The 13994-nt window shown below is 35.6% G+C and overlaps 1 protein-coding gene across 1 annotated transcript in view; it reads right to left on the reverse strand.

The window, feature by feature from the left end:
- The window catches only part of LOC129765973 (microtubule-actin cross-linking factor 1, isoforms 1/2/3/4-like), a 229666-nt gene extending 222825 nt beyond the window's left edge, over positions 1-6841 (reverse strand). The window contains exon 1 of the mRNA XM_055766432.1: positions 6717-6841. The gene's annotated coding sequence lies outside the window, so the exon portion shown is untranslated. The remainder of the gene's footprint in view (positions 1-6716) is intronic.
- Between the last annotated feature and the right edge of the window lie 7153 nt (positions 6842-13994).

The raw sequence follows: 13994 nt of genomic DNA on the forward strand, positions 1-13994 counted from the left end.
GTTCACCTTTTTTACATTGGTATGAACCTTTTTGATTGAAAAATTTATTTATAAATATTTTTTTTTATCCCATATATTTATTTTAGGCTCATTAGCATTTCATCTGAAACAGAGCCGAATTTTAATCGTGTACATGTCACATGGTTATCATTATCTATAATTAGCACATTACACAGTTGCCATTTGCCAGTATTCCTTCTATACCATTGCCTATGGTACATCTACACAGTAGCCATTTAGGCGTAAGAGTTTTCTATCTGTTCTTCCATTATCCAGTTAGAACGGACAGCGGAGACAGTTGATTGATCATTGTTGAGTTATTTATAGAACAGCAGCCCGATGTGTCTTGCAGAGCAGAGCAGTTGTATGGATGAATCGATCTTATTTCGACCGTGGATCGATCTCCATCGCTGATGATTGTTGCGTGGACGTAGTTATTCTGTAACAACACAAAGATGGTCAATGAGGGCCCTGAGTTTTGAACTCACGATCGATCGCTTACTAAGCGAACGCGCAACCAATGTGGCTACGGAGACCCCCCTTAAAACTATTTTGAAAGCAAACAAAAAAGCAAATATTTCAACTAGTGATTTTTTCCATTGATTTATTTTTCAGGTCCAGATGGAACAAACAGCAAGATTCTAATTGCTTTGTAAATAAGTCGAGTTTTGAAAACCCGAAAACATATTTTTTTAGATCTCAAAGTTGCAATGAATTAAATTCAAACGGAAGCTTTTTTTTGAAATGGTGATTAGAGAACTAATGTATAGAGGGCTTATAAATATCAAATCGATATTTATCTCAAGCATATTATGCATTCATAAAATAAACCATGTGAACTATAAAAACAAATACAATCAATAGTCACAAAAACAAAATTCATTTTCTTCGCAAGTATAATATTTTTCCAACGAAAAATATTACATAGCTCATTGGCTTTAATTTGATATATCCATCATCTAAATCGGTCTAGTAGTTCGAAAGTTATGGATTTTTGAGAATAGAAAGAAGAGGAAAAACTTGATATTCCGAATTATCGATTAACTTTGAAAAACCATAACTTGAAAAAGAAAAAGAACACATCGCTGGTGTTGAGATATTTTATGTAAAAAAATCACAGCTTTCTAGAAAAAATATAAAAAAAATATGACATATAGATGAAACAAAAAATTCTGCATAACTAAAGAACTAATCAAATGAATGGAACCAAATTTGTCATGTGAAGGTTTTAGGGAGCACGGAACGTTTCCATGGTAAACAGACACTCCTCTACCTCTCTAAGGGAGGAAGGGGGTCTGTCATACAAATGAGGCATAAATTTCTGCATAACTCAAGAACTAATCAAGCAAACGGAACCAAATTTGGCATATGGAGGTTTTAGGGAGCAATAATTGTTTATATGATGATTTGACACTTCTTTCACCCACTTTAAAATGGGGAGGGGACTGAAATAGTCGAGAACTAATCAAGCAAATGGAATCAAACTTGGCATAAAGAGGTTTCAGGGATCGATAAACGTTTCTGTGGTAGTTCAACACTCCTCCCCCCTATCTAAGGAGGAAGGGAGGGGGGGATGTGAGGGTTTTTGGATACGAAAATGTTTCTATGATGGTATGACACACAACTATATCTTCTTCTATCTATATAAATAAAAATGGATCGCCGAATTTGTTGGTGAGAGTAAAACTCGAGGAATTGTCCGATTTAGGGCTGTCTTTATTCTATCATATTTTCTGTATCAAACATTGTTCCATGTAACGAAGAAACATGTTATTTGCAAGCGGTTGAAAAATCTTTAACAAGAATCGTGTCTGAAAATAATCTGATATAATGACGAGTTTGGTAGAAGTACTAGGAATTTTATAGTAAAAGGTATTTTCAAAGGGGGACTATTAGAATATCAATCAATGAACAGTTCTGCGATTGGACCCATGAACGTGCGCTTAGTAAGAAAATGTGAATGTTTGAAGGTATTGATAACAAAAAATAAATTCTGGGCGGGACAAAATTTTCCGGGTCAACTAGTAGTATATATATTCTCCGTATAATGTTATATCGAATGTCACATATCACAACAACAATGCTGCATAAAATGTATTTGATATCTCTTAAACATCCGTTACATGTCTCATTTTCAATTTCAATTTCGTAGAGCGAACCCTCTATATAGAAACCAAAGATGTAGTCCTACGTCAAACCATGAAACATTTGATTTTTTATGCTTCACCTGACAAATGCAGTGCAGTGTTTTCAATTGAAAATTCACTTAGACATTTGCATTTGCTGGTAAGAGATTTGGAATCGGCCGAACTGTTCAAAAGTAACAATTTTTCTGAAATGCCTTCATCGTCAAAAATCTGAATTTTCAGGTCTTAATTCATGATGGAAAATCGTAAAGGACCAAATAATCTAAAAATTGGTCTGAAAATTTCCAATTATAAGTAAATATAGATGCTTTAAGCATCGGAACAATTTTTTTCGGTCTTTCCGTTTTTATTGAATTGTTGTATATGCATGCTAAATGTTGCTTGAATCATCCTATAAAAAAGTGGTCTACTAAAAACAATTGCTTCGCTATATCTCAACAATTGCATAATCGTTTCACATCGAAAAAAATCAGAACTGCATTTCCATTTCGCCCTTAAGATACGGCACCTTCAATTAGGGTAGTCTGAAGAATCGTTTTTAGTTGCATTTATGTCCGATATTTTAGAAAATTTGTTACTTTTGAATCGATTGATAAATTCTGGCTTCTCACCAGAAAATAAATAGTATTTAAAAAAGTCAAACCACACAAATTGCTAGAATGTTCAACGTTGAAATATCCGGGGAGAAAACTGTGGAATTTTCTATTGCTGTTGTAAACAAATCTGTTCCGGAGATATTCAGGAAATTTTAAATAGAGTTCAGAGATGGTGAAACAATTTGCAGATCTTGAGTGTGACGAATTAGTAGCCCAATCAATACTTCTATATCATCGTCAGCAAAAAAAAGGAACATAGATACAGGGCCTTTCAGATTAAACGCTTTGTTTTTGTTTTTAAAAAACGAAAATAAAGCTTGTTTTATGACATTTTAGATGTGACCACCCCTTTTTTCGATAACGCGTGAACAAAATTCTTCATGCACAACTTTAAAATTACGACTTCAATGCTGTTGAAAATCCGAGATATTTCTTCTTTAAGTTTATCCAATTTGTGTGGCTTATTAACATAGCAACGGTCCTTTACGTACCCCCAGAGGAAGTAATCGACGATGAGAAATGTTGAAATTCTTATCATAAGAAAACAAAGTTTCAGTAAGAATTCGGTAGCTCAAGTAATACGATTTCACTAAAAATACACATTCTTCTAAATTGTACATCTTGAAACTAAAAAAAAGTTTTTCGTTTCTTTTTTTAAACTTTGGAAACAGATTTGGAAATACAAAAATATTCACGGATATCCGTGTGCAAAGGCCCGAAAGAGTCCGTTCCATCCCAATTCCATCGTCCGTATCCAAAGATCCACGAACAGTCGTTTTCTTACCGGAGTAGGAATTAGAGATGCTTAGACATATTAACGACCTGATAAATTGGTTGTATGGTTTGACGTCACACCCCATCCTGGAGGAATAAAATTGCTCAAACTTGCACTTGTTCACTCGATCAACTTACTTAGCCGAATGAAATTGGTTCTAGGGATTTATGAAGCATTTTCCTATGATTTCGATGCGATCACCGGAAGGAACATCACAACAAACTGACCAGACTGTCATAGATGTGGTATACCGTTCCTTCGAGGATGCACTTGCATCAAAAGAGAAATCTGAGGAATCTTACGAATTGACAAAAATGCTTGTAAAAGTTTGCTTCAAGCTGATGTTTAAAAGTTGAAACTATGTGCAAAATACGAGAAGAAGATACTCAAAAAAAACTGTAAAGAGAAGAAAATGAATTCAGATATCTCAGAACATGTTTTACATTGCAATGTTTTCGTTGAGCATTCAGAACAATTTCAATTGTACAGTTGCAGTAGATTTTGTAATTGGACCTTTTCTAAAATCGATGCAAGCCGAAAATTTAAATAAAATCATTAATTTCAAAGCAATAATCGGCCCTTGTATTGTTTTTTTCTAGTTTTCAGTATTGCTTATCGATTTTTTGGATGATCATTTTATCTTGATACATTCATAACCAAATATGATTTTTTCAATCGATAATACTACCGTTCTACGCATAGTTGTCCCATGTTACTTTTAGAAAAAATTCACTTTTCATTATAGAACGATGTTTTTTGTATGATCTTTCGAAAAAAACATAAAAAAAACTAATTGAATGTTCCCAGTATTCAAAAAACCAACATCAAGTTGAAGTGTCCCATGTTGATATTCTAGGCATAACTATCCCACCATGAATTTTGAGCCTGTAATTAAGGTTGATCGCCTCAAGTGAGGGGGGGATCTTGTCACATTTCATTAAACAATAGTTTAGTGCTTATAAAAAAAACCCGGTTCATTGCTAAACTGAAATGTGGCAGTTACACTACATCTGACACAGGGTAAACAAGATAAGTCACTATATGCCCAGTGAAATTGATTAAAGAATTTTTTTTCAATGTGGGTTTTCATGTGGGAGCATTTGCTATAACTTCGCGGAGCACAAATTTCCCACGGAGCACCATTTGAAACCCCCTGCCTTAGAGGTTCTACTGATACATTCAAGGATCAAATGAGTAATTATTTATTGATCAATATCTTATCGTAATTATCATTGTGTTTTCCAGTGACTTGGTAAAGAATACATATTTTTAGTCTAGAGAAATATAGAAAAAATAGAAAAATTCATTTTTTCTCTAACGATATTTTTGCGCACTACGAATAAAAACAGCTAGTAAAAATATGTACATACAATACGAGAACAAAACTAGAAGCTTGTAGCCCAAAAATTCTTTATATTTTTTAATTTATGCATTCATTTTTTCGTTTCAAAACGCTTCGTTTCAAAAACCACTTAAGGTTTCGATATCACACTTTGCTTCTGAATTTTTATTTTAAATCAATCTAGAAATCAACAACGCGGAAATAGATTCTAATTCACGAAACAGCCCAACGAGCAGGGTCAAACACGATATTTAAAAAATCTCTTAACACTTCTCCGCAAACACATTTTGCACAAACTTTTCTTTTACGAGGAGTCAGTTTTTGCGCATCTTGGTGATGCCAATCGCCTCTCATAACAAATGACTTGATTTTTATTCGTTTGCCCGTGTTATTACTCAATTCTCGGTTATCCAATAACAAAAATGCATCACAAAAACTGCTCCTCCAATTCGGCTGCTACAGAAATTGGATGATAATAATCCGATGGTGGTGACGCAAGATTAGCGCTGCCATCGGTTTCCATCGCTTGGAAAATTTCAAATTTCCATCGGTGTATCAAAAAAAAAACGTTATGTGATTCCAAAAACAAAGTAGAGCTGAACCGACACAATCGGATCGGGTATACAGGAAGTGTGCTGGCTCGTGATAGGATTCACCTGAATCGGTGAACGTGATACGAATAATTTATCAATTATAATTGTATTATTAAGTCACACATTCACTACCGGTTCGTGAGCATGTCACATTGTTCGCGGGCCGGAAATTCATGAACTCTGAATCATTCTGTGAAATACACCTGAAGCTCATCTCATGGTTGTCATAAAACCATCGAATCACGTTACGCTTCTCACGATCAGCGATAAATATGCTTACGGTAAGTTACTACGGAAAAAAAGGTCGCTCAGACAGCAGATATCCTACGCAAAAAGATCATCAACGACCGAGCTGGGGAAAATGGCAGAAGCGCCTCGTTTAGGGAATCTGCATATCATTACCGTGCGCGACAGGGCCACGGATCGGTTACATCATCGGAGACGACCGTTACAACAGCGATCCTCACGCGCGTTCGTTCGTTTGTCGTCAATGCATTATTCATTAGGAGTCAGGTTTACACACAGCATAGATCAATATGAGACGACGTTAAGCAGCATCTGCGTAAGCGAAAGGTTGCTGCTGGGTTAGATATTCATACTGTCCTCTGATCGTGGTGCAGCAACGATGTGATTGATACTTCTTGGTCAACAAACCCCAGCGCAACCGGTCTCCGCCACTATTAGAGAAAGACACACAGAAGGTGCTCCATTAAAAAATCAGTCTTAAATTGCACTCATTAATTGTGGCTCTGTGGTGCTCTGTGCATGCGTTTCCGAGGGTCAGTTCGATTCATTCCGAGCCTAATGAGAGAGCCTCCAATTATTGGAGTTTCTACCGACGTTGAAAGCTTTTTTTTTCTACCAACTATGCAAATCCACGGGAAAATACGTGTGGATCGATTGTTCCTCGCCTCGGCGGCGCTGCTCTCGCGCATATGTTGCCCGGTTTCTTCTTGTGCCTCCGTGTTCGCTCGCTAAAAATAAACTCCACACTTAAGCAACCGAACGAAACACCGGATTCCCGGATTGGGATAAAAGGAACACGTGTCCAAATATATCCGAGAAGCACTGTGCTCTTTTTCCACACTGCCCCCAAGGTGTCACACACAGCAAAATCTTATCCAACATCAAAAAACCAGGCTCACTGCAGCAAGATCTTCACTGTTGTAAAGGCGAATTTGTACACACTCTGTGTTCCTCTCTCCCCCACCACTCTCACACACTTCGCCTGACGTCGTTATTTATCTTTCACACCAAACTCACTTCTCTCTACAAACGGGCGTCTTTGAAAACACGGGATCGGACTCTTAAAGTCAAAATCAACCGCTCGGCACGATACTCAAACCAGTACTGAAGGAACAGTGCGACTCGGGTCGTACGCTAAGCCTAATGCAACTCCAACTTTCGCAGAAACTCGCACACCCACACGCGAGTTGCCGTCCATCGTAGCATTAGTAGTAGTGGTGTACGACCCAAGAAACCTGCAATCCGCGGTTGGCTTGCTAACTTGCTGCTGCCACCCACCATCATCATTTCTGGACGCCCCGTAAGACGCCGCGCTGCGAGAACGTGCCGATAAAAGCGACAACATCAAAAACAAAACAAGTCACTCGCGCGGCGGCGGCGCTCACGGATCGCGATCGTACCAATACACGCGCGAACGCTCACAGATTTTTTTTTTTTTGCTACCATGGACGATCCGGGAAATGGAACTCTGGTGGACGACGGTGTAATATGCATTTGGATCTAGAGCCGTAGGCGCGAGTTGGAACTTCTATCTTTCTATTCCACCCAACACGATTAAGTCATCTAAAAGCAACGTCACTGCCGCCGGCCTCCCCGCTGTAATCCCGCCTACACGCATACCCCTAGTGTGTGACCTGCCCCGTCAGGAAACGATTCATTTCGTCAGTTGTGACACATTGAGTACAGGCCGAATCAAATTCATCAATCCTAACGCGGTCGCGATGTGTTTTGATTGTTGTCAATTAAGTGGAGCCGCGTTTCATTACTGCAATGGGGATAATACAGGGTAACTGATTTGAACTGCTACCAACGGTTGCATCCACATGAAAATGGTGTTTCGGAAAAATTTCATTACTAAAAAAAAGTTTTTCGACAAAAAATTTTTTTCGTGATAACAGTAAATCTCGACGTTTAATGTACTTTTAAGACATTTGGCATCAGAAAAAAAATTGGAAAACACCATTTTCACGAACCCCCTGGTGATTTTTTGATGTTCAAAAAACTCAAACTCGACTGCTTTGCGCCACTCTTCAAACGGATACTATGCAGAATCGCTCTTACGATATGTAATATAACAGCCATTCCAAGCCAAACCGATATAATAGGCCGTATGAATAAAAACAAATTCTCCTTTACTTTACTTCATTCGAGCAGTCGAGCAGTGAGATTAAGTTGTTACTACGTTTGGTATGAATAAAAGAAACAACAAAGTATTTACTTTTCGAAAATGGATGTTTAGCTGATTTCGTATGAATAAAACAGCATTCACCAAGTATTTACTTCGTTATTATCAAGTGTGCTCATGAGCATACTTTGGATCTGAAAACACTATCATTCGTTTTGATGCCATATCCGATTTATGTTTAATGCTGCTATCTTGCGCTTGAAGTTAAACAAGTTAACGATCCGCATTGATGGCATTGAGCTTCGTTTACTAATTTAGGGGAGCGTAAAAAAATTGATTGATTTTCAGGCGAAATGAACACGTTTTTAACATTTAAATTATGAATGAAAACCTTTCCGTACTAATTTGGCATTCTGTTTAAATGAAAAACACTTTTGTTTGCAGGTGGTGAAAAAATCTTGTACGAATATTGTTTTTGAAGACAACTTTATATTATAGTGAAATGTTTCAGTAATGATGTTGGAAATGTATAGACAAAGGGTTAAATAAAATTCGGAAAAAAGTGTTTTAAGTGATTAAATAACATGATGTGAACATTTTCATTCAAATTTGAAAACTGGCTTCGTGTCTTCTAATATGATAGGTATTACACTAACGAGATAGGGACCCAAACTATGGTCCCTAATTGAAAGTCGCCACCAGACGTCAACACTATTCCTTTTTCATCGCGAATTCATGTTTTGTCCAAAAAAAACGTTTTGAAACGAAACTAAACAATCAGTTGATAGATGTTTGACAAAGTAAAAACTATGTTCGAATTCGAAAATCAAATTAGTAAAGTAAACTTTTATTCATACGGATTCAAGTAAATACTAGGAAAATTTACTTTACTTGGAAACGGGCAGAATAAGTAAATACTTTTTTTTATTCATACGACCTAATGGTTCTCAGATTTTGGTGAAAATTGGTAGTTTTGTTCTTTATCGCAAAATATTTGACCCGTATTTTTTTATTTTTCCATTAGGGTGACCATTCCCATTTTATGGTTATTCGAAAAATCAACTTTTTCCACTTATTCCCAAAAAGGACTTTTTCAAAAACTCGTAACTTTTAAGCTACTAGACCGATTCAGATGATCGACATATCAAATTAAAGCCAAAATATTATACCTGCAGAAAATTCGAATTCTGCTCTCGTGATTCCTTTTTTGTTTTAAATCACATCAGGATTCATAATTTGTGGCTAAAAATGATTGCTAACATACCAAAATTCAATGTTTCGATAATTCCTAAAAATTCGATGTTCCACATATTTCGTCAAAAATAGTTTTACCATCTTGGGCTCATTTTTTAAATGTTCTACATGACTTCTATTTTATATGAAAAAATTGAAAAAAATATAAAAAATACATATTTTTTGATATCGCAAATTAAAATTTTATTTTGTAAATAAAAAAAGAGTACTAATTTTCTTCTCAGTGTCTATTTTTTTCAAAATAAGCCAAAAATACTCTATAACTCTTTCTAACACACTATTTCGGTACGACTCATATTTTTTGAGATATAAATTATCAAAGATTTCTCTTACTAAAATCGATACTACCTTTTCAAAAGTTACACTTGAGTTAAAAAATGAACCATAATGATGTATTCGGAAAAGTCGTTGGAAATTATAAGCAAATTCATAAAATTTCATGAACATGACGGTATAACACGACAAACATATTAAAAGGGATTATTTATTATAAAAAAAAACAATTAATTAGAAATATTTTTTTTAAATATGGTTTTAAATATGGTTGCATTTAGAAGGAGATTTATAATAACCTTTTTTGTTTTAAATCACATCAGGATTCATAATTTGTGATTAAAAATGACTACTAACATACAAAAATTCGAAGTTTCGAAAATTCCTAAAAATTCGATGTTCCACAAAGTTTGTCAAAAATATGTTTACCATCTTGGGATCATTTTTTGAATTTTCTACATGACTTCTATTTTGTATGAAAAAATTAAAAAAAAATTAAAAATATGTATTTTGGATATTGCAAATTGAATTTTTATTTTGTAAATAAAAAAAACATTACTAATTTTTTTTCAGTGTACATTTCTTTCATATTCAACCATCAATACTATATAACTCTTTCTAAGACACTATTTCGGTACGACTCATAGTTTTTGAGTTATAAATTATCAAAGATTTCTCTTACTCAAATCGATACGCCCTTTTCAAAAGTTACGCTTGAGTCAAAAAATTCCCAATTGCTGTGGAAAACTCATATTTCCTCTAACCCAAACGGAATACACACTTTCATTCGAATCAAAAATACTCATGTTTTGTCATTTGTCGATTTCATTTGGAATTGCTATATTATTGATTTTATTCGTTTTTTATTGTTTTCATAGTCTCGGGACCGAAGGCGCTATATTTTTTTATTTTTTTTTTGAAAAGTTGAGTAAAAAAAAATAATTTTTCACCTTTTTTCAACTGCCCCACATTCGGACAAAAAGTCAAAAAATATTAAAAATCAAGGAAAAAAAGTGTCCGAATGTGCCCCCCTCTCCACTACCATTAGACGGAAAATTCTTCCAACGCTGCGGTATTTGAAGCGCAACATATACTACCCACAGAGGTGGCGATCTGGCGTAGTGGTAACATTCATGCCTCTCACGCTAAAGATCACGAGTTCAATTCTCACTCCCGACATTCTTCCAAAAATGGAAGTACAAGTGACGAACCAGCCAAATGAGTTGAAAGTCACTATAATGCAGATAAAAAAAAAAAAAAAAAAAAATACTACCCACTGTTTGCCTAGTAAAAAAATGTAGAATACAATACTTATATCAAGCCAATCTTCATATGTTATGAATGAAACAGTGTAAAATTATTGTTGCAACTCTTTCCGAGTTCTTCAATTCACCGAATCCAATAATGATAATAATTCCTGGACGTCCCCGTACATTTATTTTTAAATTACATTTAAAAAAATACATTTGTTCCGAACAAACACAATCCTACGTCAAACTTACGTCGGTGCCCTTAGGCTCAGACCCTTCTACTTTTATGGGAGATTGCACTTCGCTTCGAAATTCACGGTAAACCAGGACTTGCTGGAAAACCGAAAGGTCAGTCAGAACGTCAACGATATGAAGAAGTTACTAGAGGAGCACATTCGAACAGCTCGCGATGCCTTTGTAGCTAGCCTGTGGACGCGCAAAGATTAATTAAAGGATCAATAAATTGAAATGATCATTCCCAGGTTCGATGCGTTTTGATCTGCGTCAGGTTTATGTGCCAAAAAAGTAATGAGAATCAATGAAAAATTTGGAAAAACATATAAAATAAAATAGTTATTTATCTAGCGATTTTTTTTCACATTGAATTTTCCGGCCTTCTCATATAATGCCATTATCAACCTACTGATTCGAAATATTTTTTTCTAAGTGTAAAACGAAATCACCAGGTCTGCTAACTCTAAATAAAATACGGGTTTTGCAAGTATTTTATTTTATTCGTTTATTAGAGAGCAATTCCACCATAAATCAGCCAAATTTTGACTTGACCCTCTTGAATTTTATTGAAACTTGATACAAATAATTGCAGCTACCCAAAATCACAATTTTCGTTATTATATGAAAAAAAATAACCATTTAACCATTAACCGGTTTAGCATGGAATGGCTGAATAATAACATTTTGAATGTAGAGTAGTGCGGGGCAAAGGTGCGCACGGGGCAAAAGTGCGCATTGGCCTTTTTGAAGCAAACGCACATAAAATTTCGACAACAGTGTATTCGTTTTTTACATTATTACACCAAGAGCTCACACCTATGAACAAGATACATTTCATGAAAGTGGCAAAAAGTTATGAGGTAAAAAGAGTTTTGCGATGTTTTGATCTATTTTTTCAACTTTGGAGATGACGATTAACTTACCTAAAATAAGTGGAAAGCTCGAAACTACACTGTCAAGGAAATATTCATTCTATAGATGATAATAGTGCGTATTCGTTTTTGTGTAAAAGTTGAAGAGTTTTTTTTTATCTCATTTATTTATTTATTAGGCTCATCAGCATTTTAGCTGTAACAGAGCCGGGTTTTAATCGTGTACATGTACATATGTTTATGTTTCTATAAATTGTAAATTACACAGTAGTTAGTAGTAGTCATTTAGGCGTTAAGTTGTCTGTTCCATTACATTATGGTAAATTACACAGTAGTAGCCATTTAGGCGTAAGGGTATTCTCTCTGTTCATCCATTGTTCAGCAGACCGGACAGCGGAGACAGTTGATATTGATCATTGTTGAGTTGTTTATAGAACAACAGCCCGATGCGTCTTGCAGAGCAGAGCAGTTGTATGGATGAATCGATTTTATTTCGACCGTGGATCGATTTCCATCGCTGATGATGGTTGCGTGGACGTAGTTATTCTATAACAACACGAAGATGGTCAATTGAGGGCCCTGAGTTTGAACTCACGATCGATCGCCTGGTAAGCGAACGCGTAACCAAGTGGCTACGAAGACCTCCTAGAGTTTTTTTTAAAATTCGATTAATTTAAAAATGGCTTGTGGAGCAAAATTTCGCACCAACGTTTTGCTCTAAAAAAACTATAAAATGTTTTCAGCCTAATTTTCAACGGGATCCACGAGAAGAAAACTGATTTGAAGAAATGCACTCCAGAAATGCTCAAATAATCCGACAGAGGCTTCGGAAGGAAATCTCGAAACGTCGGATTGCGGCAGACCTCGATTTTTCTGAATCAGCTCTGAGGAAGAGGCTTATATCAGTGAGTGATTTATGATTTGAATCTTCTTTTATTGACATCTCTACTTCTGCTGAGATGTGCCAGCGAGCACCTAGGGCGGTTCAGACAAGTATTTACGAGTGAGCAGTCTGAGGATCTGGCGGACCACTGCAGAGCAATGGACAAAGCTTTCTGTGGTATGACTCTCAAAGATTTACGTCGTCTGGCGTTTGATTTTGCGAAAGGCAACAACCTCAAGCACGAATTCAACCAAGTCGCAAAACTGGCAGGAAGAGATTAAGATTTTATCTTCATGAGGAACCATCGTCTGTCTATTAGAACCCCACAACAGCGCAACGAAGCAACACCGCTCCAAGACAAAGCGTCGGAATCCTCTGAATCGAAATCCAAGATGAGAAAGAAAAATAAACAATTGCTTAAAAAAAAATTCAAAATGAACCTCAAATCAAAAATGTTTTCATTTTCACCATGCATTCAATTCAGTAACGGTTATGTTTCGTTTTTAGATTTATGTTTTCACAATGAACTTCAAAAAAATATTGCTTTTTTCAACAGTTTGTTTCAAATAAAGTGAAGGTAACTATGTATTTATAAACATGATCTATATTAATTAAAATGATTTGATGTGCGTTCCTCACGATTTAACTCAAAAACGGAGCAACGGATTTAAACAGTCAGTATCAGGATTGTTGCGTCTTAGTCTGCACCAGGTTTATATGTCAAAAAAGAAATTATATACCACGAGTATAGATTATGTACATAAAAATAATTTCTGTGGAAATTTGAGTGTTCGAAATGTTTTTTATATCAATATATCAATTAAGGGTGAGACGAAGTTCGCCGGATCAGCTAGTTTGTTAATAAAAACGAATTCTGTTTCAAATGTTCGACATTTTCAGATATCTTATATTGTCAGTCTCCTCTCTCCCAAAATTTTCCACGAGGTATGTTCGACCATAACACCCACTCATCTCCACCGATAAAACATCATACAGCACCCCCCTCCTCCCCACTGGATGGTGCCTACACACTCTGGTAATGATGCTTCTTCCGCTGGTAATGATAAAGCATTTATTTTTGTTACAAGTTACCTCAGAAGTACAATTCAATAAGTGTGCACTTTTGCCCCGCAGGGTCAGCCCCTTTGCCCCCACTATGGGGCAGAAGTACACATTTGCCATTTTGTATTAAAATAGGTTTTTGTCTAACTACAAACAAAAATCGAGAAATTCTTGTACTACGTTTCGAAGATAATATATATAGTTACAATTTGGTAAGCAAACTGTAAGCCCCGCACTACTTTACTGTTGAAAAATCTTTCTCAAAAAATAATTTTAATATCAAAAACTTTGATATCTCAAAACACTCATCCATCGATATTTTATCTGTATATTATTATTGGG

The sequence above is a fragment of the Toxorhynchites rutilus genome, chromosome 2, assembly GCF_029784135.1.
Source record: "Toxorhynchites rutilus septentrionalis strain SRP chromosome 2, ASM2978413v1, whole genome shotgun sequence".
NCBI classification, from domain to species: Eukaryota; Metazoa; Arthropoda; class Insecta; order Diptera; family Culicidae; genus Toxorhynchites; species Toxorhynchites rutilus.